We start from the raw sequence: 22,551 nt of genomic DNA, 5'->3' as shown, positions 1-22,551 counted from the left end.
AAAGACAAAAGTACAGTTATTGTGGAGATGTTGGGGCCTAACAGAATAGTGGACTTTAATATTAATATTTTCTGAATCTTTAGAGGATGCCAATGATGGTACTTCTCTTTCTATTGTACATGAAGAGAAAATACACTATGGGACCACTTTGTGGCTTGTCTTAGCTTCCAATTCTCAGCATTTAACAACACAATTTATCTAGTAGTAGAAGATCCAGAAGTTTGGAAGCTCATTAAAATAAAAAAATATATAACTTAATGGAAAAGGTATAGTATGTCTCTTGTAACATTTCTTTTTTCCCCCTCTAAATAGGGATGCTAAAAATTAAGCTCCCCCTCCCTGAAGGTGTATATAGAAGCTCTATTCTGGTAAGGGTGATGAATAGACAGTAGTGTGGACCTAGACTAAGATACCCCAAACAAATTGACTGTACTATGTTCCTTTCCTTTGTGCTAAGGCCATAGACTTTGGAACTCTCCTAAAGAAATGGTTTTGAATTCAGAAATAAGTGCTATAAATTTAATAGTTACTCTAGTGGGTGTCCTACAAGTACAGGAATATCCACTTTTATGCTTGGTACAGTGAGTCAGGACATGAGACATACCCTGCTGAGGGGAAGCCCTCATCCTAAACAGAGGGAAGGCTCCATCCAGATGTTTGCAGCCTGGATGACAGGTCAAGACCTTTGTTCATCGATCACACTGGGCAGCTCTAGAGACCAGTTAAGTGCATAAGGCATAGTTTCCTTAATACCTAGACAGCATGCTAAAATTCCCCAAGAGTTGGTTGGGTTTGTCTATTGCTGTAGGTCACAGTTTCCAAAATGAATTCTGAATGACACTCCACCCATGATAATCCTGGAAGAGGAAAAATATTCATAGCTAGAATGGTTTGAATATATCATTATCCTCTTGGAGATTCACATAAGCATATTAAAGGTTCAGAGAAATTTGACATAAAGGAAACTGTTTAATCTTGTTTAAGCTATCTTTTCCTACACATCTGTGAATACAGATTTCTTTCTCCTGAAACGTTAATAACATCCCACACTTCAAAGAATGTTGCTCTAGATAATCTAAGTTTGATCCTCACATTAATCCAGACTTTTAGAGAATGACATATGTCATATAGTGTTGGCTCCTTGTAGAAGAGCGTTAGTCGTGCTGTGATTTGCTATTATGCCATCAGCCTACTTAAGGGTTGTTTCAGAAAAAAAGATACAGGGAACTTGCCATTGCATTCATTGTGGATAACTCCTTACGTATGTAATCTACATTATTAAATAACACAACCATGAAACTGGTAGATTAAAACAATACATGTTTATTAAGTTACAGTTCTGAAGGTTAGAAGTCTCTGGAGATGGGTCTCACTGGGCTAAAGTCAAGGTGTTGGCAGAGCTCTGCTCCTTCTGGAGGCTCTAAGGGAGAGTTCATTTTCTTGCCTTTTCCAGCTCCTAGAGACTGCCCACATTCCTTGGCTCATGGCCCCCATTCATCTTCAAAGCCAGCAACAGCCAGTCTAGTCTTTTGTCATGATTCCAATTCTCTGTCTGGTTCCTGATCTTCTGTCTTCCTCTTCCACACTTAAAGGACCCTTGTGACTACAGAGGTCCTATCCAGATGATCCAGGATAATTTCCTTATTTTAAGGTCCGCTGATTAGCAATTCCATTCCACCTTAATTCCATCTGCAGCCTTAAATCCCCCTTGCCATGTAATCTAATGCATTCATAGTGTCTGGGGAGAACGATATGGACATCTTTGAAGAGCCATTTTTCTGCTTATACCACACAGCATGCGTATCACTCCTTTGCTTTGGCTTCTAGGACGATGAGATCTATTTAGTAACTATTTGGGCCTTCATCTTATTTTCCTCTCCTTATTTTCCTTTTGTTCTTATATCCTCATTCTTTCTTAAAATTCATGTCATCACACATGCCTGCATGTATATAAGCCTTGTCAAAGTAGAAATAATCACTACTAATAGTGAACCTCAAGAACGGTGGTTGGCAAAGTACAGCCCATGGGCCAAATCCAGTCTGCCTCCTGTTTTTGTAAACAAATTCTGTTGGAACACAGCTGTTGTTGTCCTGATATAAGGGCAGGGTTGAGTACCTCTGGCACAGATCACATGGCCCACAAAGAAGAAAATATTTACTATCTGGCCCTTTCCAGGAAAAGTTCGCCAGCTCCTACTCTAGACACTCTAAGACTTAATGCCTTGCTGCTCTCTTTTTGCTGCAAAGGGAGATGTGTCCCTTCCAATCCCTGAAACATGTGGCATAGCTAGCTCTGTAGTCATTTTTAGGTTTTGGCTTTAGTAGAGGTTTGTAAAATTACCCAGGGAATTTGGGACAATATGAATATAATCTAAGTCACTTAAGAAAATAAAATCACATGTTTACTTTATTAAATCAGATTGTATCTACATATTTTCAAAAGATTATACAGTGGCTTACGTCTCTGACTAGATTTTGTTTACCGGTGGTTACCACCTTGTCGCACACATAGACACACATTTATACACACTGCTGTTCCCTCTGCTCAACCTCTAGAAGAATGAGAGGGAAGTGACTATATGCTTTGAGCTATTCTTAGTATTTCTCAAGTCTAGTGGTAATCGTGAATTCACCCATAATGTACATCATTGATGGTTTCAAGGTGAAGCAACATTTTAATAAACACCATTTATGTACTTGCAAAATTATAATAAAAGATACCTGTGAGAATAAAAATGTTGAAAGTATCTAAGAGTATAGTTTGTTTCCAAAAATCATGTACTTGTTATTTATCTTTTAAATCAGTGTATAATATATGAATTATGTACTGTGTAGATGATGAATTTCTTTATGACCTTTTCAAATGAAGTAGTTTTGGATTTTCTTCTAAAGGATATCTGCATTTTGAGCAATTTTTCTTCAAAGCAACATTCCTGGATACCTTATGAGTAAAGATCTTAATTTTGAATACAATTTATACACAGAGGGAAGAATGGAATATTAAGTCTGGAGAACTTAATATTCTGGATGAGGTACCTATCATAGGATACCTCCTGTCTGAGAACTCCCACATTAGATAATATTAAATAGGCTTAGCACTTAGCAAGGTATTTTCTCTTCTTTTTTTAAAGCTTATTGAGGTATTTTTGATATACAAAAAATTGCATACACTTAATGTGTATATCTTGATAAGTTTGGGCATATGCATACTCCTTTGATAATATCACCACAACCAAGGTACTAAACATATCAATTACCCTCAATTATTTCCTTTTTGGTAGTTTTATTGTTTTTTTGTTTGTTTGTTTGTTTGTTTGGTAAGAACATTTAACATGAAATCTATCCTCTTGATACCAATACTCTATTAGTAACTATAGGTACTATGTTATAGAGCAGATCTCTAAAATTTATTCATTTTGCATAATGGAAACTTTATGCCCATTGAAAAACAATTTCCTATTTCCCCTCTCTCAGCCCCTGGCAACCACCATTCTGTTTTCTGTTCTATGAGTTTGACTATGTTATATACCCCATAGGAAAGGAATCATGTAGTATTTGTCCTGGCGTAGCTGGCTTCTTCAACTTAGCATAATGTCCTCCAAGTTCATGTATATTGTCACAAATGGCAGGATTTACTTCTTTTTTTAAAGTTGAATAATATTCCACAAAGCATGTTTATCTTTATAATGTCTTGGAAACAATAACCAGAGCCCTGGGCTTGGCTTGCTCCAGACTCCTGCCTGTTCTGAATTAAATTTCATGCTCTAACTCTGGGCTCTCTCTTTGCCCATTTTTGGTCAGCCCCATCCTTCCTAACCTTAATCTCCCCATGTTTTCAGTAACTATAATTTTAATGAAACAATCCTTTTAAGATTTGTGTTTTACTTGTAAAATGTACTTTAGTCCTGGGAATTCCCTGGTGGTCCAGTGGTTAGGACTTGGCGCTTTCATTCCCTGGGCCCGGGTTCAATCCCTGGTTGGGGAGCTAAGATCCCACAAGCTGCTCAGTGAGGCCAATTAATCAATCAATCAATCAATAAAATAAAATGTACTTTAGCCCTGCTTCGCTCATTTGGCGAGACATTTTAATCTTGATTTGGACAATGATTCTTAAATCTGTTTTGAGAGTAACCAGTAATTGGATCAATTATTATTGCTCTTCTGAAACAACTGTGTCCAACTAAAATGCTTCCCCCTCCCATGCCCTCCTAATTTACATATCCATTTTAGTCTGGGAATAATGGCAATATATTTATACAACCATTTTCTACCAGGTTTGACCATCTCAACTTTCATTTCTCTACTTAAAAGTAAATAATAAACAATAGGTTACTCTCTCCCGTAAAACCAGAAATCCACCAAACGGTAGTGTACTTCTGGTCTAACGTGTAGAATAACCAGAACCTTTGTAGTAACTTTCTGCTTCTGCTATTCTTGCTGGATTTCTGGACTTCTTATTCCTCCTTGGCACTCAGTCTTTGCATACATATATTTTACTTATGTCATCCTTTTTACATGATGCTGGTGACAATATATGAACCATGATAGTTTCCACACAGTATCTAAGGTATTTTGCCCCACACAGAAACACAAATGAGGTTAAAGTTCACTTAAATTCAGGTCTTTTGCAAAAAAGGATACATTTTTATTTAAAAAAATTAATTAATTTTTATTTTTGGCTGTGTTGGGTCTTCATTGCTGTGCACGGGCTTCCTCTAGTTGCGGCGAGTGGGGGCTACACTTCATTGCGGTGTGTGGGCTTCTCATTGCGGTGGCTTCTCTTGTTGCGGAGCACGGGCTCTGGGCGTTCGGGCTTCAGCCACATGGGCTCAGTAGTTGTGGCTCACAGGCTCTAGAACACAGGCTCAGTAGTTGTGGCGCATGGGCATAGTTGCTCCACGGTATGTGGAATCTTCTGGACCGGGGATAGAACCCGTGTCCCCTACATTGGCAGGCAGATTCTTAACCACTGGCCTCCAGGGAAGTTCCAGGATACAGTTTTAGATTGGCTGTTTGTACATTAAATATTTGTATTATGATTAGGTCAATTTACATAATATACTTCTACCACTGAGTTCCATCCTCAACTTAGAAATCATCTCTAATTATTTTTGCAGAAGAAATTTGCTGTCATTTACTTTGCACTTTTACCAGATGGAGACCTGTGAGAAAATCTTTTCCTAAATAAGTGCTTAAAATACTAATAAATTAAAATGTATCCATCATTAATAATTTACTATTTAATGTGAAATGAATTTCTATTATTATCTTCTACCTCTTTTTTGGGAGGGAAGGGTGATGAATAATACTTCACAGGCTTTCTTTTCCTTTGGAAACAGTACTTCCATTCTGTGATGTGATGAAGCAGTCAATGTTCATTTTGGCCATGACCTCCATAGTTTGCAGATTTTTATCAGCTTCCTACTCAGAATACCTCATTTTCATCCAAACATACATATTAAAACTCTCAATTCTCCTTGATCATTTAAATTGCTACTTTCTAGATCTTTTCCTTAAAGCAAACTTTCTTTTTTTTATAGTTACAGACTTCTGGATTTCTTGAATTCTTCTGTGAACAAAAGAATACATCAAAGAAGGACTCTTCCCTTGGTATGTACACACATCCCAATTGGGATGCCCATGGAATCTTTTTTCAGAGTGCTTTGTTTTATTCAAAGTAGTTGAAGGTTGATTTCAGCTGGGAGGGTGTTCTCCTGTTTGATTTCTTAGACATGATGATTTGGAATATGTGTGACATAAAATTGAGTAACTTAAATTTTAATGGCTTTACTTCCCAAACTCTTATACATTTTATTTCTGATTTTCCTGCATGAATTTGACTTTTGCTATGAGTGTCTTTATGCCCTATGCACACTACGATTTACTCACCAACTACGTAACTTTTGGTCCTGAGAAAATGAATCCAGTTGCTGAAGATTCTATTGGTATGTAGGTAGGGACAATTGGCAATTTCTAAGGAAGGTCTTGTCATTATAAGTTGTGAGCTTTGGCAATTTCCATGGTTAGTTATGGCTGGTCTTGGTGAGTGTCATGTGTATGGCTCATAGATGCATTCCTTTTTGAGAATGGGTGTAACTGTGGATCCCGCATTGTTTTAGAAATGAATGAAGCACAATGATGAAAATCCATAGAGTAGTGAAATAGGATGTTGTTTGGAATTCATTTCCATGGCTGTAGCTAGACTTGAGGACATGGCAAATGCACTCACCAGAAAAATTATGGTTTGGATTTTCTTAAATAGGGAAAAAGAAGGGGAAAGAAAGAGAGTTTCAGTGTCAAGGCATGTTGGAAGCAGAAGCAAGTTGACATTTGCCATTCCTATGCCACAATGCTTCTGACCCTGGGAGCATTTCATTTTCTAGCAAAACCTCTCTCTCTCTGACCTGAAGTATACAAGGCAAGATTTTGTATTGCTTTGGAAATATACTCCTCCATCCTGTGACTGGAAAATAGAGACACTGTTAAGGAAGAGCAGGGACTTAGGTGAGTACATCAGGTATTCATTTGATGAAGTGTTGAGTAAACCAGATGGTTGGTATCAAATGCCTTGATAAAATATTTTAGAAATCAGAACTAGTTCCCATTAAAAAAATACACCCCTCTGGAGGAATTTGCTTATGACTTTCACCTTTTGTTTTCATTTATTTCAATAGTTGTAAAAATTAAGTATATCTATAAGCATAAGCCAAGCTTGGACTATAGATTTTAAAAAGTCAATGTGTTTGACCGTGGTATTTGATCCCTACCTGGTCATCTGATGTCCTCATCCTGGTTATTAGAGCAACATCTGCTTAGATGGAATACAGACATTTGTGCACATTGGAGCCCAAAACACTTGAATTTTCCAACAGTGAGAACATTGGGTGTTTCTCTTTGTGTGTGCTAATGGTATGGACTGATTTTGCAGAATCACTGCAGCAGGTTGTAAATGATGTATGAAATGAAAAATTCCTGTCCAGTGCACAGAGCAAATATATATAGTCCTATGCAGTCACTGCAGTGCTGGGCTGTTTGTTTTAATATTTCCTTCAGACATATAGTCATTTTTTTGGTGAGTCGTATCCAGATGCTTACCATTGGCACAGAGCACCAATTTCCTTTATATATATTTCAAATGAATTTCAGTCATGTATAAGTATATTTAAATTAATAAAATACTAGATTTGAGAGGATTTGACCTTTAAAAACTAATATTTTATGAAAATCATAGCAGTATACTTGTTTTGAAAAATTTGTGAAATATCAAAGGGTCCACATAGTAAAATCAGTTATCATTTAATCTCATTATGGAAAAATATCCTTTGTTTACATTTACTATTATCTTTTAAGGCTTTTATCCCCTGGATTAGATTGCATTCTTTAAAAAAATTATTTTGTCTTATTTGTGAATATTTTCCCCCATTACCAATAAGGCTTGAATATCTTTCTATGCTCTTCTGCAGTGTAACTTCATCACTGCATACTATTCAGTTACATGAGTGTAGCACAAGGAAGTGTTATCCATTCTTATTGAACAGTGGATATTTAGGTTGTTTCTAATTTTGCTAATACAAACAATCGTCTATATAGGTACTACAGTGTTTATGAGATTTCATCAATTTTGGTATATATTCGTGTATATATATGAGGTATATATACCTCTGCTCTTCCCTTTCAAAATGTTCTTGGCTATTGTACTTGTTGTTCATGTTGGAGTTTGATGACGATCAGGTTATATTTATAAGTGATTGGAGTAGAAATGGCATCTCTGTAATACCGAGACATTCCACTGGAGAAGGTACTGTGTGTCTACAGTTATTGGTAGATTTTCTAACATGGATTCACTGTAGGATACCAGAAATAAGCATCCCTAATTAGGTCACGATGAAATTTTATTTAGGGTTTCTGCATATAATGCTTAAGTTATATCTATAAAGTTCTCTTTTTGTGCCATTTTTGTTAATTTTTTGAATGAGGGTTTCATAATATTAACAAAAAAGGTTCCATCTCCCTAGCCCTCCTCCCCACCCACACCATGCTCTGCAGGAGTTTAAATAGCATGGAGGTAACCCCCACTCTTCTTTAGATGTAATAGAATTAATGTCTTCATCTCTCTTATTTGGGGGGATAAGTTCTTTGAAACCTCTAATTTCCTCTCAAGGTTATTTTAAGTTTCGGTTGTTTTCTTTCTCTTATTGAGTCAACTTTGGTAATTTATATTTTCCTATTGAAATATCAATTCATCTGGAGGTTAAATTTGTTATTATAGATGCATATAAAAGATTATGTTATAATTTTTAAAAATAATCCTATCAATCTATTATTAAATCACTTTTCTCATTCTTTATATGAGATATCATTTTCTTATTAGCTTTGCCAGAGTTGGTTTGAAGAACCAGCTATTGAGTTTACTTACTGTTTCCACAGTTTTTCTATTTTATTACTAGCTTCTTAAGTTGCATGTTCAATTCATGTTTACTATTCAAAATATTTAAAACTATTAATTTTCCCATGGTTTTCATTTTAGCTCTATTATATGACTTTTGATATGTTGTATTCATTCATTTTAAAAAATAATTTAAGTGTATTTAAATTTAATAAATAATTTAGTAAAAACCAATTTCATTCGTTGTTTGATAACCTGAAGTATTTTTATGTCTTTTATGATCCAAAATTCTTTCAAAAGAGTAATTTTTAATTTTAAAGTGGTTGAATTTTAAGATTTTATCTGTTATTATTAATTTCTAGTTTTATTTGTCTCTGAAATACACCTGCTATGACTTTTACTTGAATTTTATTGACATTGTCCTTATAGAATAGTATGTATGATTATCTTTGGGAAGGAGTCCATGGGCACTGGAGATGAAAGTTATTTTATCTAGAGCAGAGAATTTAATCTTACTAATTATATTATCAAGCTCTTCTACATCAGAGTTCATTTTTTGTCTTCTTTGATCTTCTTTGAGCGGTTGTGAGGGATGTTAAAATCCTTTATTAACTTGTTATTCTTTAACTCTTATTTATAGAGATGTTTGCATTCTGACAGAGCAGTATTGACACATAAACATTGTATATTTGTGTTGAATTTTACTGCCTTAATATAAAATCTCACTGAACATCTAATGTGTTTTGCCTTGAATTTTCTTTATCTAATATTAATATTAAAACCTCTGTTTTCTTTAAATGTGTACCTCTTTAACAGCTCTTTGTCAGTTTTTTTACTCATCCTTTTTGTACTCATTTGTCTTAGGTTTATCTCTTGTAATAAGTATGTAATTGGATTTTACTTTGTGGTTCAGGTTTCTACTTTTTGTCTTCTCACAGAGAAGGTTAAGGCATTTACAAATATTGTTATAAATAATGTATTAACTTCACTTCTTTCATTATGTTTTCTTTTCAATTCTTTGAGTGATTTTTTCCCCATTCTTCTCTTTCTTTGAGCACATAGACTATACCATTCTTTGTTAATGTGGAATAGAGTATATGTTTGCTATTAAATTCTATTTTCATTTAAGTTTCTCCAAAGCTTCCTTTAATTTATATATCTCTGTGAAATTTAAGGGCAAATAACATTTTTACATCTTCTAGTTAAATGGAAGAATTTACCACCCTTCCCATTCCAACAGGCATACCACTGCTCTTTCACAGCCCTGTATTTTGGACTTTGTTTCTACAATCTCAGGTTTTAGAAGAAGTGTTATTTTAAAAAAATCATTATTCTTACAGCATATGCCTTATTCTTCAAGAGCAATATTTTAAAATTCATATTTAGCTTTTAAAATAGATGTGCTATAATTCTTTTGTTATTTCTATATTTAACTGGTTTCACTATTCCTAAATAGTGGTAGATCATTATACCTTCTTTCTTCTTTTTGAGCTCCTAATTTTTATTAATCCTTCAGTGAGTTTCAGTATGGCTTTAGATAATCTTTCAAGAAGGATGCATGGTTGGTATGTTTTCTGAAATCATAGATTTGTGAGGATATGTTTTAATTCTTTGTTTAGGTGTACATTTCTTGAGTTGCACCATTTCCTTTCAACTTTCTGTAATTTTGTTATATTGATTTCCACATCAAAGGAAAAGTCTGAAGCAAGGCTGATTTTTTTTTTTATATATGTATGAATCATTGGTGTGTGTGTCTCTTGTTGTTTTTCTATGCCTGGATGTTTGTGAGACTTTATTCTTGTAACTCAAAAATTTTGACAGGATGCATCCAAGTATGGGTTTGCCTTGATAATAATCGACCTTTTCATCTTTATCCACTGGAATTTTTTCAGTGGATGAGCATTTTCATCTATTATAGCTTAAATTATTAGGTTTGTCACATGTATGATGATCTTCTCAAGAACCCCAGTAATCTAGATGTTGAAACAGTAAGTTCTATGAAGGCAGGAGCCATAGCAGTTTTGTTCACTGTTCTGTACCTAGGTGTATAGGTCCAGAGCCTGGCACATTCTAGACATTCTGTGTATGTATATGTGTAATATATAAATAAATATATATATATATATTTTTAATGGATAGGTAAATGAATGAATGATAAGCCCCCATCTCTGACGTTCATTGTACATTTTCCTCTCTGATAATTTTAGTCTTATTTTTTCCTCTGCTTTTAGGGATGTTTTGTGAAATAGACTTTCCAGGAAACCATAAAGCTGAAGGTTCTACTTCAAGGTTACTTGAGCATTGACTTTACTTCCCTTGTTTCCTTCCCCTGCCTTCTTATGAAGATATGGCTTTAATGGAACTGTCTTTAGCTTGATGATCAGCAAAGTCTCATAAGTCTGAAACATTCCCTATTAACACATAACTAGTTCAAGTTCTTCCCAATTGATAATTAAATCCAAGAGTAAGGAAGAGGAGGTAAGCTAAGACTGAACTCAGATCTAAAGGCTCCTTCTTGGCCAGTGCATATCACTGACTACTGACTGCTTCTGTGTCAGCCTTTGCTGCATAACAAACCACCTCCAAATTTAGTGGCTTAAAACAGGGTCGTTTATTAGCTTGTGCTTCTCTTTGGGCTAGGCTCAGCTGGGCAGTTCTGTAAGTCTCACACATGCACACTCATGTCACTGTAGTCAGCTGGTGGGTCAATTGCAGGTGATCCTGATGGCCTCACACATGTGTCTGGTGTTAGAGCCACAAGTGTGAGAGTTCCTAAAGCAGCAAGCATGGGAAAACCCCAATGCATAAGCACTTTTCAAGCCTCTGATGGCATACTTTGCTAAGACTCCATTGACCAAAGAAAGTCACGACTAGTTCAAATTCACGGGGTAGAGAAATGAACTCTAGTTCTTATTAGAAGAACTTTCATGTCATATTGCAATGGCCTGGATGCAGGGAGTGGGCATATTTTAGGCCATCTTTACAATTCACTGTACTCCTATTAGGGACTCTGGAAACAAAAGGTATTCATGCTGAAACATATCTATCTATTCCTGACTCTATTGCTCTTTTGGCCAATTAAATTGGAACTTAATCTAACCTTAGACTGTGTGTTTGATTTGTTGTCCCTCTGAAACGTTACACTGTGCTCTTTCTGCATTAACATTCTGGTATTTACTGCCTTTAATGTAGATTCGCATTCTGTCAATGCATTTTTGGTTACATATAGTCTCTTCTTACTGAATTCATCTTTTTTTATTCTGTTACTGTTTCATATTTTTCCTTATAGTTTTCTGTACCTTCCACAATGAGGTCTATTTCCTCAAGTATCGTATTTTTCAGAGGCAATGATCTTTCTCTGAGTTTGTGGGATGTTTTTAATTCTCTCTCTGCATTAGTCTTATTGTAGATGCTCTGTTTGGTATTTGTCAACAGACTTGGGGATTTGCTCTTATGTCTGTCTTCTTGTGTGGTGGTCAGATTTCCTTCTTGGATCTACATATGGAAGATGTAGTAATGTACATACCTCCTAGTCCAATTCCCAGTTTTTAGGGAGTATCATTTAGAGAGCTAATCCGTGAAAGCCTAGATCTCTGTTCAAATGGAATACATAAACTCAAATTCCTGGCATGCACTCCTGTTCTCCCTCTTCTGCCCAAACTTCAGTACTTCAGTTTTGTTTTTTTTTTTAATTTATTTATTTGTTCATTTTTGGCTGTGCTGGGTCTTTGTTGCTGCATGCTGGCTTTCTCTAGTTGCAGCGAGCGGGGGCTACTCATTGTTGTGATGCATGGGCTTCTCATTGTGGTGGCTTCTTTTGTTGTTGTAGAGCATGGGCTCTAGGCGCACGGGCTTCAGTAGTTGTGGTATGCAGGCTCAGTAATTGTGGCTTGGGAGCTCTAGAGCACAGGCTCCGTAGTTGTGGTGAACAGTCTTAGTTGCTCCACAGCGTGTGGGATCTTCCCGGACCAGGGCTCGAACTCGTGTCCCCTGCACTGGCAGATGGATTTTTAACCACTGCACCACCAGGGGAGTCCCAGTACTTCAGTTTTGAGGATGGTATTTCCCAGGGAGATGTTAAACTGCTCCCCCTCCCCCATTCTCTTTTTTTCTTCCTTTCTGTAGTGTCTGTGGTTAGATGGCAGGTGGGTTAGTGGATAGATTTTTGTGGGAAAATATTCTGGCTCCTCATCAAGCAACTCTTGCCTGGTGTAGAGACAGCTGCTAGTCTTCTGATTTCCTAGGTCTGCAGGCGCTGAGGTGTTTCTTACTTGCTGCAATGGGAGTGGGAGGGGTCATTTTTGACAGTAGGAGGAATATGAACTCTTTTCCTGTCTGCTCTGTTTATGTGCAGGTTTTGTGATTTTTTGCAACCACTTTCATTAATAATATTTTATACATACAAAATGAAATACATAATATATGTATGTTATAAAGTATAGTAATGAAATGAATGCCAATAAACTTAGGACTCAGGTTAAGAAGAGAAACACAAGCAGGGCCATGGCATCTACCTCTTGGACTTTCCCTAGTCTTATCCTACATCCTCCCACCAAGAAATAACCACTATTCTAAACATTGGGGTCTCTACTCCCTTGCCTTTCAAAAAACAGTTTTATTTAATATGTATGTTGAATTGAACAATATATTGCTTAGATTTTTAAAATTTGGGAACGTTATAAAAATTCTTATCACACAGAATGTAGACTGATGCCAGTGACAAATTTTCACCCAATATTGTGTTTCCAAGATTCACTTACGTTGCTCCATGTAAATGTATTTTATTCATTTCCATTGCTGTACAGTAGGCCTTTTGTGGAAATGCATCATGTTTTTAAAAATCTCTTAATTAAATTAAAAACAATGTTTTTGTCTAATAAACATAATGTCACTTTGAATATTTGGGTATATTTCTTCTCATTTTTATGTGTAACAATTTCTTTTGGATATACACATACTTCATGAAAGTATATAAATATAAATGTATAAAAATGTGAAGTGTAAATAATTATAAGGTCTTTCTTAGGTTCATTTTAATGTCCATAGAATCTTAGTATTGATCATTTGTACCTTCTCCCTTTTTAAATTATTCTATCTTATCATGTGTTTATCAATTTTATAATTCCTTTCAAAAATAATAACTTTTGGCTTTGATCATTTTCAATAATGTTTCTTTTCTATTTTACTAATTTCTGCTCTTATCTTTATGATTTGATATTGGTACTGAGTTTTGAAAAGTAGGTAAAATTTGGCCAATTTAAGAGCATAAAATACTTAAATATTTGTCAGACATAAAATGTTAATGATTGCACTCATGAGAATATTGGAAATACTGCTTTAATATGTGTTGTTGAAGTAAATAGTCCTATTGGATACTCTGAAGTTCAGAAATGTTGAAATAGAAGTCTTATACACTTAGAATCATTTGATTTCATTTAAGCATGAATATTAATTTCTGAGATACTGGTGATATTTTAGGTCTCTTATTTATCTCTTAGGTTTACCACATTCACCCTATTCCCAGGATGTCCTTGTTCCTTTCTCTTTTCCTAGCTCTTGATAAAATTAGATTCTTAGATGGATCTCCTCCTAGGAGTGCCACAATAGAAATTATATGGTAGTGTTTTCCTAATAGATTTTGTTTGCCACCCAAACCTGTCTTATGTACATGATTCTGTCCTTAAACTATTATCACTTTTCATTTGCTTTGATTACCCACATTCCCTATCATGCATTCCCCCACCCACCCAAATCTGTCCCCCATTCTTGGATAGTATCAATTTTATTCACCTAGTATTTCTGTCTTTGAAAAAAGCAGAAGGAAGACATTGTTAAATGGGCCATTTAACTAAAGAATGGCATGTCACACATTCTTTTTCTATATATATAATAAGAGAGATGTATATAGGTTAATGCAAGTATTTATAGAGGTGAATATTACAGCTATTTTATGATATTTAAGACTAAATGCCACAGTTGTATTTTTTTTTTAAGTAAGTCTAAACTTCCCTTAAAGGAAAGCTGAGAAAAGTAGTAATTTGGAACTAGTTGGCTTAACTTAAAAAGCTCCCCTGTGACATCGGAGTGTGTTTCATGCAGTTGCTTTCTAAGACTTCCTCATTAAAATATTGACTACTCTTTTTCTTCAGTAAATGCTAGTCCCGCCTCCCATGCCATTGTATAGTTGGTCCTGGGGGAAGTAAAATCTGGCATCTAAACTTTGGTGCACATATTTTGTTACTCTCCTGACTTTTCTCCTTATTTCATTTCCCCTGTTGTTTTCCTGTCTAGTCAAATGTTGGCCTTGGCTCTATCAATTTTAGAAGAATAAAGTCTTATTGATAATCTTCATGTTCTCTTTCTACACTGGGGAGAATATTAAAGAAAGAAAAGATTTAGCCTAAGCAGTTACTGATTACCTGCTTTCCACCTTTTTCTTAACTTGTTTTAAGACCCAGGGTCCTAAATTCTTTACTGTAGCGATTCTATAATGGCCATCAAAATAAGGAAATCTTTCCCCTCTTGAGTCCTTTCACCTTCCATAATTTTATTCCATCTTATACCCATTCAGTTTGAAGGGACTTTTGGCCTCTCGCATCATTGTTTTCGTATTTTATATTGGTATGGCATCATGTCCACTTCCTAAATCCTGTAACCTTGAGCTGGGTGCATACCAACAGTTTAATGGTCCTTCTGGTTTACTCTTTGGTCCAAAAAGTAGTCAGTGTTGCGATGCTTCTCAGGCAGAGATATTTAGAAGTGCAGAGTTGTTCGTGAGGAAAACCGCCTCGTCCAGCTGGTAAGCGATTTATGCCCTGAAGCATGAAGATTTCATAGCCCTTGTAATTTTATCCTTCCTGGTGTTGCTGGAGGTGCTATTTTTATTCATATAAATATTTAATCTTCTATAAAACTTATTAAGCTGTTGGCCTCAATAACATTTTTTGGCAGCAAGTTCCCTAGGTTAAAGGGACACAGTCAAGTACAACAGCTTAGCTCAAGATCACAGTTTTAAATAAAGGTATAAAAGGTGATTTTCTGAGATTTAAAAAAAGACTCCAGCAAAGCTGTTTGGGGTTCGGCTATGGCATTTCCCAATAATGCTTCCAGGGTCTCAGTAGCACTGAGTTGGCATCTGAGGAAGCAAGCTCAGTTGAAACTAAAGTGAAAGTAGTTAATATATGTCTTTTTCTGGACCTAGTAAAGATGAAAAGCAGACAAAATGTGTGGGCAATGTTCTTTAATTTCTTAGCATTCAGGTCTTCACATGAACATTTTTGCATGACTGTCAATCCATGGAATTATTTCTCCCTATTAGTCTCCCATAACCCTCTTTAAGTAGTTGGCTTCTTTGGATGGATACCTCTTGTTAAAACGGGTGACCTTTCCCGGAGCTTCTTTGTTGGTCGGAGGACCAGCAGGCAATGTGTTGTGGCATCTTCTAATTCCCTTTAGATGGTTATCTGGAGGTCAAGTGGAGGTTTCTCCAGTTGAATTTAGTAGTCACATCCACATTGGAAAATTTAAACATAAGCATCTTGACTTATGTGCATGGACTACCCAGGTGGATGTGAATTAACTCTGGAGTTGTACATTTCTTTGTCTTCCTGGCTATTTATAGTAGCTAGTACATTTGACCTTGAACATGATGGATACTTGCACCACAGAATAGTCTGGCATACATAGACCTATACTGGCTTAGAGGGTATATCTAACTTAGATGAATTAATCTCTGTTGGCAGCCCTAATATAGGAAGCTCATGATTTTCAAGGAAGAAAAATAACATACATGCTACTAATCAACACAAACCATGGGATATATAATGAAGTTATAAATTATGAGAACTTATAAGGGCTGTAGAAATTCAGAGAAGGGATTGGTAATTATTGACCAGAATGCTTTAAGAGATGGTGGTAATTTGAACGACTCTTCTGGCAACCTGAGATTTGAACAAGGGAAGTGAAAGTGAGTGGGAGAGGAGGTAATGAGTAGTGCTGGCTAAGGCAATGCTACCATTCAATAGCAACACAACTTGAGTGTAATAGCTTTCGTGACTTCTAAAATAGATTCTCATCTAAAGAATCATTGATGAGATTAAGTGTTGGTTCAGTCCATATTATGTGGAACTAAATTTAGTCCTAATCTTTCTTTTACCAGTTAGTATCCTTCCTATTGATATAATTAAAGAATATTCTTATAGGTCCAAATATCAGGGCCCAGTATTTTCTTAAATACCTTTAACTCATCTTGCTTAGCAGTTCTTTAGCTCCTTATGTTAAATAAGGGACCAAACTGTCATACAGGCTGGATGAGTGCAAACTAGTCTAGCCACTTTGGAAGGTACTCTAGCAGCTTTTTATAAAGTTAAATATACATGTACCATATGACCCAGAAAACCTACTCCTAGGGATTTGCCCAAGAGAAATAAAAACTTACAGTCACATCAAAACTTGTCTGTGAAAGTTTACAGTGGCTTCATTCATAATCACCCAAAGTTGGAAACAGTACAGATGTCCTTCAGTTAAGCAGTGGTATATCCATATGAAGGAATACTAATCAGCAATAAAAAGGAATGAACAGCATGGATAAATCTCAAATGCATTATGCTAAGTGAAAGAAGTCAGATTCAAAAATCTCCATGTTACTGATTCCATTTGCATTGCATTCTAAAAAAGGTGAAACTTTAGGGAAAGATAACAGATTGGTGATTGCCAAGGACTGGGGCTTAGGGGAAGCATTGACTAAATGTATAAGGGTGTTCTGGGGGAGTGATGGAACTTTTCAGTATCCTGGGATTAGTGGTGGTTACCTGACTATGCATTTGGCAAAACTCATAAAACTGTATACTAAAGTGGGTGGATTTTATTCTGTTAATTATACTTCAATAAGCCTTACTTAAAAAAAGAAGTGGCCAGCCATCTGATGTTCACAGATCTGACATTATGACCTTGCATTGGTACCCTGTGGTACAATTCTCAATATTTCACACGGTAGCATCTTCTCCATCGTAAAAGGTTTTGTTTATAAACTTCCATCATCCTTTGAAGAAATGTTTAAAACTCCCTTAGGATTTTGGTGGAGATTCTCAAAGACCTAAAATTGATGATTGTAGCTCCCTTTGAAACACAAGCATTTTATATGTAAATAAAGAGGAACTACTTTAGAAGGACTGGCTATTTCATATATGAATAGGTGACTCTTTTGAGACATGTTTATGACATGATGGAATCCCATGTAACTTCTTTGCTGTGTGAGTAACAGATCTACAGACCTTATAAGATGTGGAGATTTGAACCCTTTAAACCAATCTGCACATACACTTTTTCAGATATGAATAAACTCCCTAGTCCACTGTCTCCAAACTTCCACTCAGGCTGCTTAAAGGTTATTGAAGAAAAATCACAAAACTTGCTATGTGGCACAGTAAAAAATCATTTGTTCTTCAGCTATGCCAAACCATCCTTCTATTTGTCTATGGTTTAACATGTTATTTGTATAGTGTGGAAGTTCCTTAAAAAACTAAAAATAGAACTACCATATGACCCAGCAATCCCACTACTGGGCATATACCCTGAGAAAACCATAATTCAAAGAGAGACATGTACCACAATATTCATTGCAGCACTATTTACAATAGCCAGGACATGGAAGCAACCTAAGTGTCCATCGACAGATGAATGGATAAAGAAGATGTGGCACATATATACAATGGAATATTACCTAGCCACAGAAAGAAACGAAATTGAGTTTTTTGTAGTGAGGTGGATGGACCTAGAGTCTGTCCTACAGAGTGAAGTAAGTCAGAAAGAGAAAAACAAATACTGTATGCTAATGCATATATATGGAATCAAAAAAATAAATGGTACTGATGAACCTAGTAGCAGGGCAGAAATAAAGATGTAGACACAGAGAATGGACTTGAGGACACGGGGGCAAGAGGGGGAAGCTGGGGCGAAGCGGGAGAGTAGTATCGACATATATACACTACCAAATGTAAAATAGATAGCTAGGGGATAGCAGCAGCATAGCACAGGGAGATCAGCTCAGTGCTTTGCGAAGACCTAGAGGGGTGGGGTAGGGAGAGTGGGAGGGAGGCTCAAGAGGGAGGGAATATGAGGATATATATATGCATACGGCTGATTCACTTTGTTGTACAACAGAAACTAACACAGCATTGTGAAGCAATTATACTGGAAAAAAGATGTATAAAAAATAAATAAATAGAATGGATTTAGGGTGGCTCCTCTTAGTAAATAGATTTTCTGAAGTTTATCCTTTTTGCTGGGTCACATTCCCACTTCCAAATCCTTCACTTTACTAGAACAATCTCTCTGTGTCACCTTAATGCCCTGTTTCTGGATCTCAGCTTCTCTTTTCAAAAGTGAGGGAGTACAATCATGATCTGAGAGATCATCTCCTCAGTGGTCCCAAACACCAGTTATGTTCCCTTTCATAACACGTGTCACCCTATATTTAATTACTTACTTTTTCATCTCCTACGTTAGACTATAAGCTCTGTGGGACCGTGCTTCTCTTACTCACTGTTGTATCCTCAGCTGACAGGAGACAATAGCAAAATAGTTGTTGAATAAATGAAGGGCACCTGCCATCCCTAATGGGCCATAATTGTGCTACTGACCACGTGCTTATACCAGTCTATATTTTATTTTATTTTTTTAATTTATTTTTATTTTTTTACCAGTCTATATTTTAAATTAAGTACCTTTGGAAATAGTTTGTATCATCTGTCTGAAAAATATTATTTGTAATGGCAAAAATTTTGCTTTTCCTTACTATTATTATTGTTTGGGGCGTATCTGAATGCTTTGTTAAAATTTCCTCTTTGATATATGGTCTGTATATTTGCATATTTTTGTTTGTTTGTTTTGTTTTCGGCTGGATGTAACCAGGTGGCAGCTCCTTCAAATGAGTGTTCCGTACAGTATGTGTCATGTCTCACTGTGGTTGATATATGAGTAGCACCTAGTATGTAGCTGGGTGGTCTCTTCCTATGTAAATGAATATGATTATTCCTGAGGATGGGAAATCCAAGATGGCAAATCCTATGGGAGTGCAACTTTCAGTATAGATCTCTGGCTATTTGTGGATACTGATTGATTGATTGATTGATTTTTTTTAACCAATTGCAATCACTGAATCAGGGACTAGCATTTTAATAATTAGATTTCTGAAGGGATATAAATATGTAGCCATTACATGGAACTTATGTACTGTATAGAGGACTGTGCTGTATATAGAGCTTTAACTGTAAAATTAAACCATGTTGGATTTTTGTATTAGATATTGATACAATTGTTAGAAGCTTAGTTCCTCCATTTACTTTAGCTCTTTGCTCTTAATGGGAATTTAGGTCAGCATTGAACAGTTCCAGGGCATCCCAAGACTTTTCCCCAGAAAACAAGGGTGTCAGATATGCAGAAGAAGGTCACCAATACCATTTGGCAAAGTTATGTTCCCTCCTTCCTGGCAGCAGTGCCTGGTTCTGTTTGGAAAGCAGTGACTTACAAAAGGATTTTCTTTTTCTCCTATATTTTTTCTTTTTTATCTGTTTCCCATTCCCAATGTAAAGATTGTTTTCTATCCAGTTCTCTCTGAAAACACCATATCTATTTAGAGAAAAACGAAAACTCACTATGTCACATTTCCTAACAGGCCATGCTCTCTGCAGTCCCACTAAGCTCTGCAGCCTTTTGAGTCCTTTGAGTCCAAATGATAAGTATGTAAGGGTGTGAGGTTGGGATGGGAGGTGGTTACAGCCAGCAGAGGTTAATTTCCCCAATGAGAAAAAAAGGCCTGCCACATCCTGAAGCCAGTCCAGTGCCCTCTTAGAGGCAACAGGTTCATAGCACTATTCATCATTGATTTCACTTTAGAATCCACTATTATAGTTTTACTCTGATTTTCATGACTATGCTTTGCAAACTCCATTCATTCTTTTGTTAACAAATATTTCCTCAGCCCCTTTTCTGTCCCAGACACTTTCTGGGTCTTGGGGATGCATCAGTAGTCAAAATGAGCAAAATAATTTCCCCTTGTTTTCTGCTATCCTTCCCACCCTGGGAAGCCAGTAGGCTTTTTATTTATTATCACTAGAGAGAATTTGTGGCTTTCCTCTGAGATCACACATGAGGTTATTGGCAAGATTGAAACTGGAAATCAGATCTTCGTGCTCCTAACTAACTAACCATACCTTTCATTACACCAGATGAGACCTGTGGGCAGGGAGTACCAGTGGTCAAAGTACCCTTTGGTTTGGTGCCTGTGGCATTTGTCCTTGGATTGTGACCTTCCAAAGGACCACTGAGCAACTTGTCTTTGAGAAATGACCTGCCATTTTCAAACAGCATCAAGGAGAGTCAAGGAGACCACAGCATGAGAAGCAAAGTATTGAGTTTTAAATTTTCTCTTTGTGTATTTGAAACGGAAAAAAAAATCTATATATATGATTCAAGGAGAAGATGTAAAATGAAAACAGTTTTCTCAAACTCTTATGTCTGTTGAGATGCTACTAATCAGAATTGCTCCCCCAAACCCCGAACCCTTGCTTCTTTTATTTTTTTAAAAATTCTTTTGGAAGAGGAGGGATGACCCTGCTGAGTTTCGGAGTATGCCTATAGCAGCTTTTAGCAAATCACAATCCCAGCGGTAGTTCAGCTTTGAAGAAAGATTTACAAATCTCTCACTGCTTTATAAATATCTGCATTTATATCTTAAAGAAGAGGAAGAAAAAGCCCCTCATGATTGGTCTCAGCCTCCTCACCCTCTCCCTCCCCAGCCCCCCACTCTCCCTTTTCTTGCTTTCCTCTTTCAGAAATTAAAGATTGTGATGTGTGCAGGAAATGAGGGTCTATAAAATTGTGATAAAATGTTCCTGCAAATTGCCTTTGAATTTTCACCTTGAATTGCAGGCGAAATGAAATTGTTCACTTTCAGCATTGCTTTGTTTTTGACCCCTTTTTGTGAATTCTCAAAGGAAAGAAACATATTCCCATCTTTTATAGTAATCAAATTTATCTGGCATCTCTCAGCCTCTTGAATTACTTATGCTAGAGTTGGCCAGCCTCAGGAAGGCTGTGGCTGGTTTATTTTTTTATTGTTCTAAAGTGAGGGTTTTTGACATGGGTTCCCTACATCATCCTAGGGGAGTATAGGAGAAAAATCAAAAGTGCTTTCTGATATTGCATGTATGTATACATGTGCATGCATTATTATAATGGTAAAAGATACCTCCCTAAAGAGAAATAATAGAGGGCTTCACGATCATAGGTCATGGCTGTTTAATATTTTCACATGAGAGGGGGAAAATTTCGTGGCACTGATTATAAAATAACATTATATGTAAAATGCAAAAACAAAAAATCCAGGAAAAGGCTTTGCATTGGAACAAAAGTGCTAACAATAACTGGTTGTAAACCTGTTTAGTAACTAGTTGGTTTTAACAAGTATTAATTCTGTAACAGGTGATTATATCACCTTGTAATTTGGAGAGTTTAATATGACTTTCTCATGTAAGAATTTGGGATCAGAGAGTGAATATTGGCCATCACCTACAGCCATATTCCATTAAGCCCGGCCTTGCCTGGTAACATGAGTTCTCTTATAATACGATTCATTCCTTTCTTTTTATTTCCAGTCCCTCGTGCCTATACTCAGAAAACCATAAGCTACAGGTGCAAACCTGCAGAAATCAGATTTGAGTTTCTAAACTAAATCTCTCTTATGTTGAGAAAACAAAATAATATATCACTATCAGGGAGAATACATAAATAGTACTTCTTTGTGTGGCCTTAACCTCCACTGGGCTCAAGTTAAAAATTAGCTAAGAGAAATTATTTTCTGAAACCATTACTAATGCCTCACACATCCTTTATTCACACCTATACTTAGAAAACTATGATGCCTACAAAAATGTTGAACTCCCATCATGCTTACATATTTCTAAATTATAATAAGTTAACTCTGAAAAACTCTAAACAGTTACCTTTTTTCTATTATTTTTTACAGTATAAGCAAAATGTGTTTATGCCACAACCTACTAATTTTTCCATAGTAAATTTTCAAAGGATTTCATTGTGTTTCTGGTTTATTAGTTACACACTTCTTGAATAAGAACTTGCATAAATCCCAGAAACACTCCTTTAAA

General features: G+C 36.0%; 1 long non-coding RNA gene across 1 annotated transcript in view; it reads left to right on the top strand.

Moving 5' to 3' along the window:
* The window catches only part of LOC309977330, a 290,212-nt gene that overhangs the window by 144,466 nt on the left and 123,195 nt on the right, over window positions 1-22,551 (top strand). The window contains exon 2 of the long non-coding RNA XR_014327047.1: window positions 5,541-5,610. This is a non-coding gene — a long non-coding RNA (uncharacterized lncRNA). The remainder of the gene's footprint in view (window positions 1-5,540; window positions 5,611-22,551) is intronic.

The sequence above is a fragment of the Leucopleurus acutus genome, assembly GCF_964270905.1.
Source record: "Leucopleurus acutus genome assembly, chromosome: 20".
Classification (NCBI taxonomy): Eukaryota; Metazoa; Chordata; class Mammalia; order Artiodactyla; family Delphinidae; genus Leucopleurus; species Leucopleurus acutus.
Note: the sequence above shows the minus strand (reverse complement) of the source record. Positions and strands in the feature narration are given on the sequence as shown.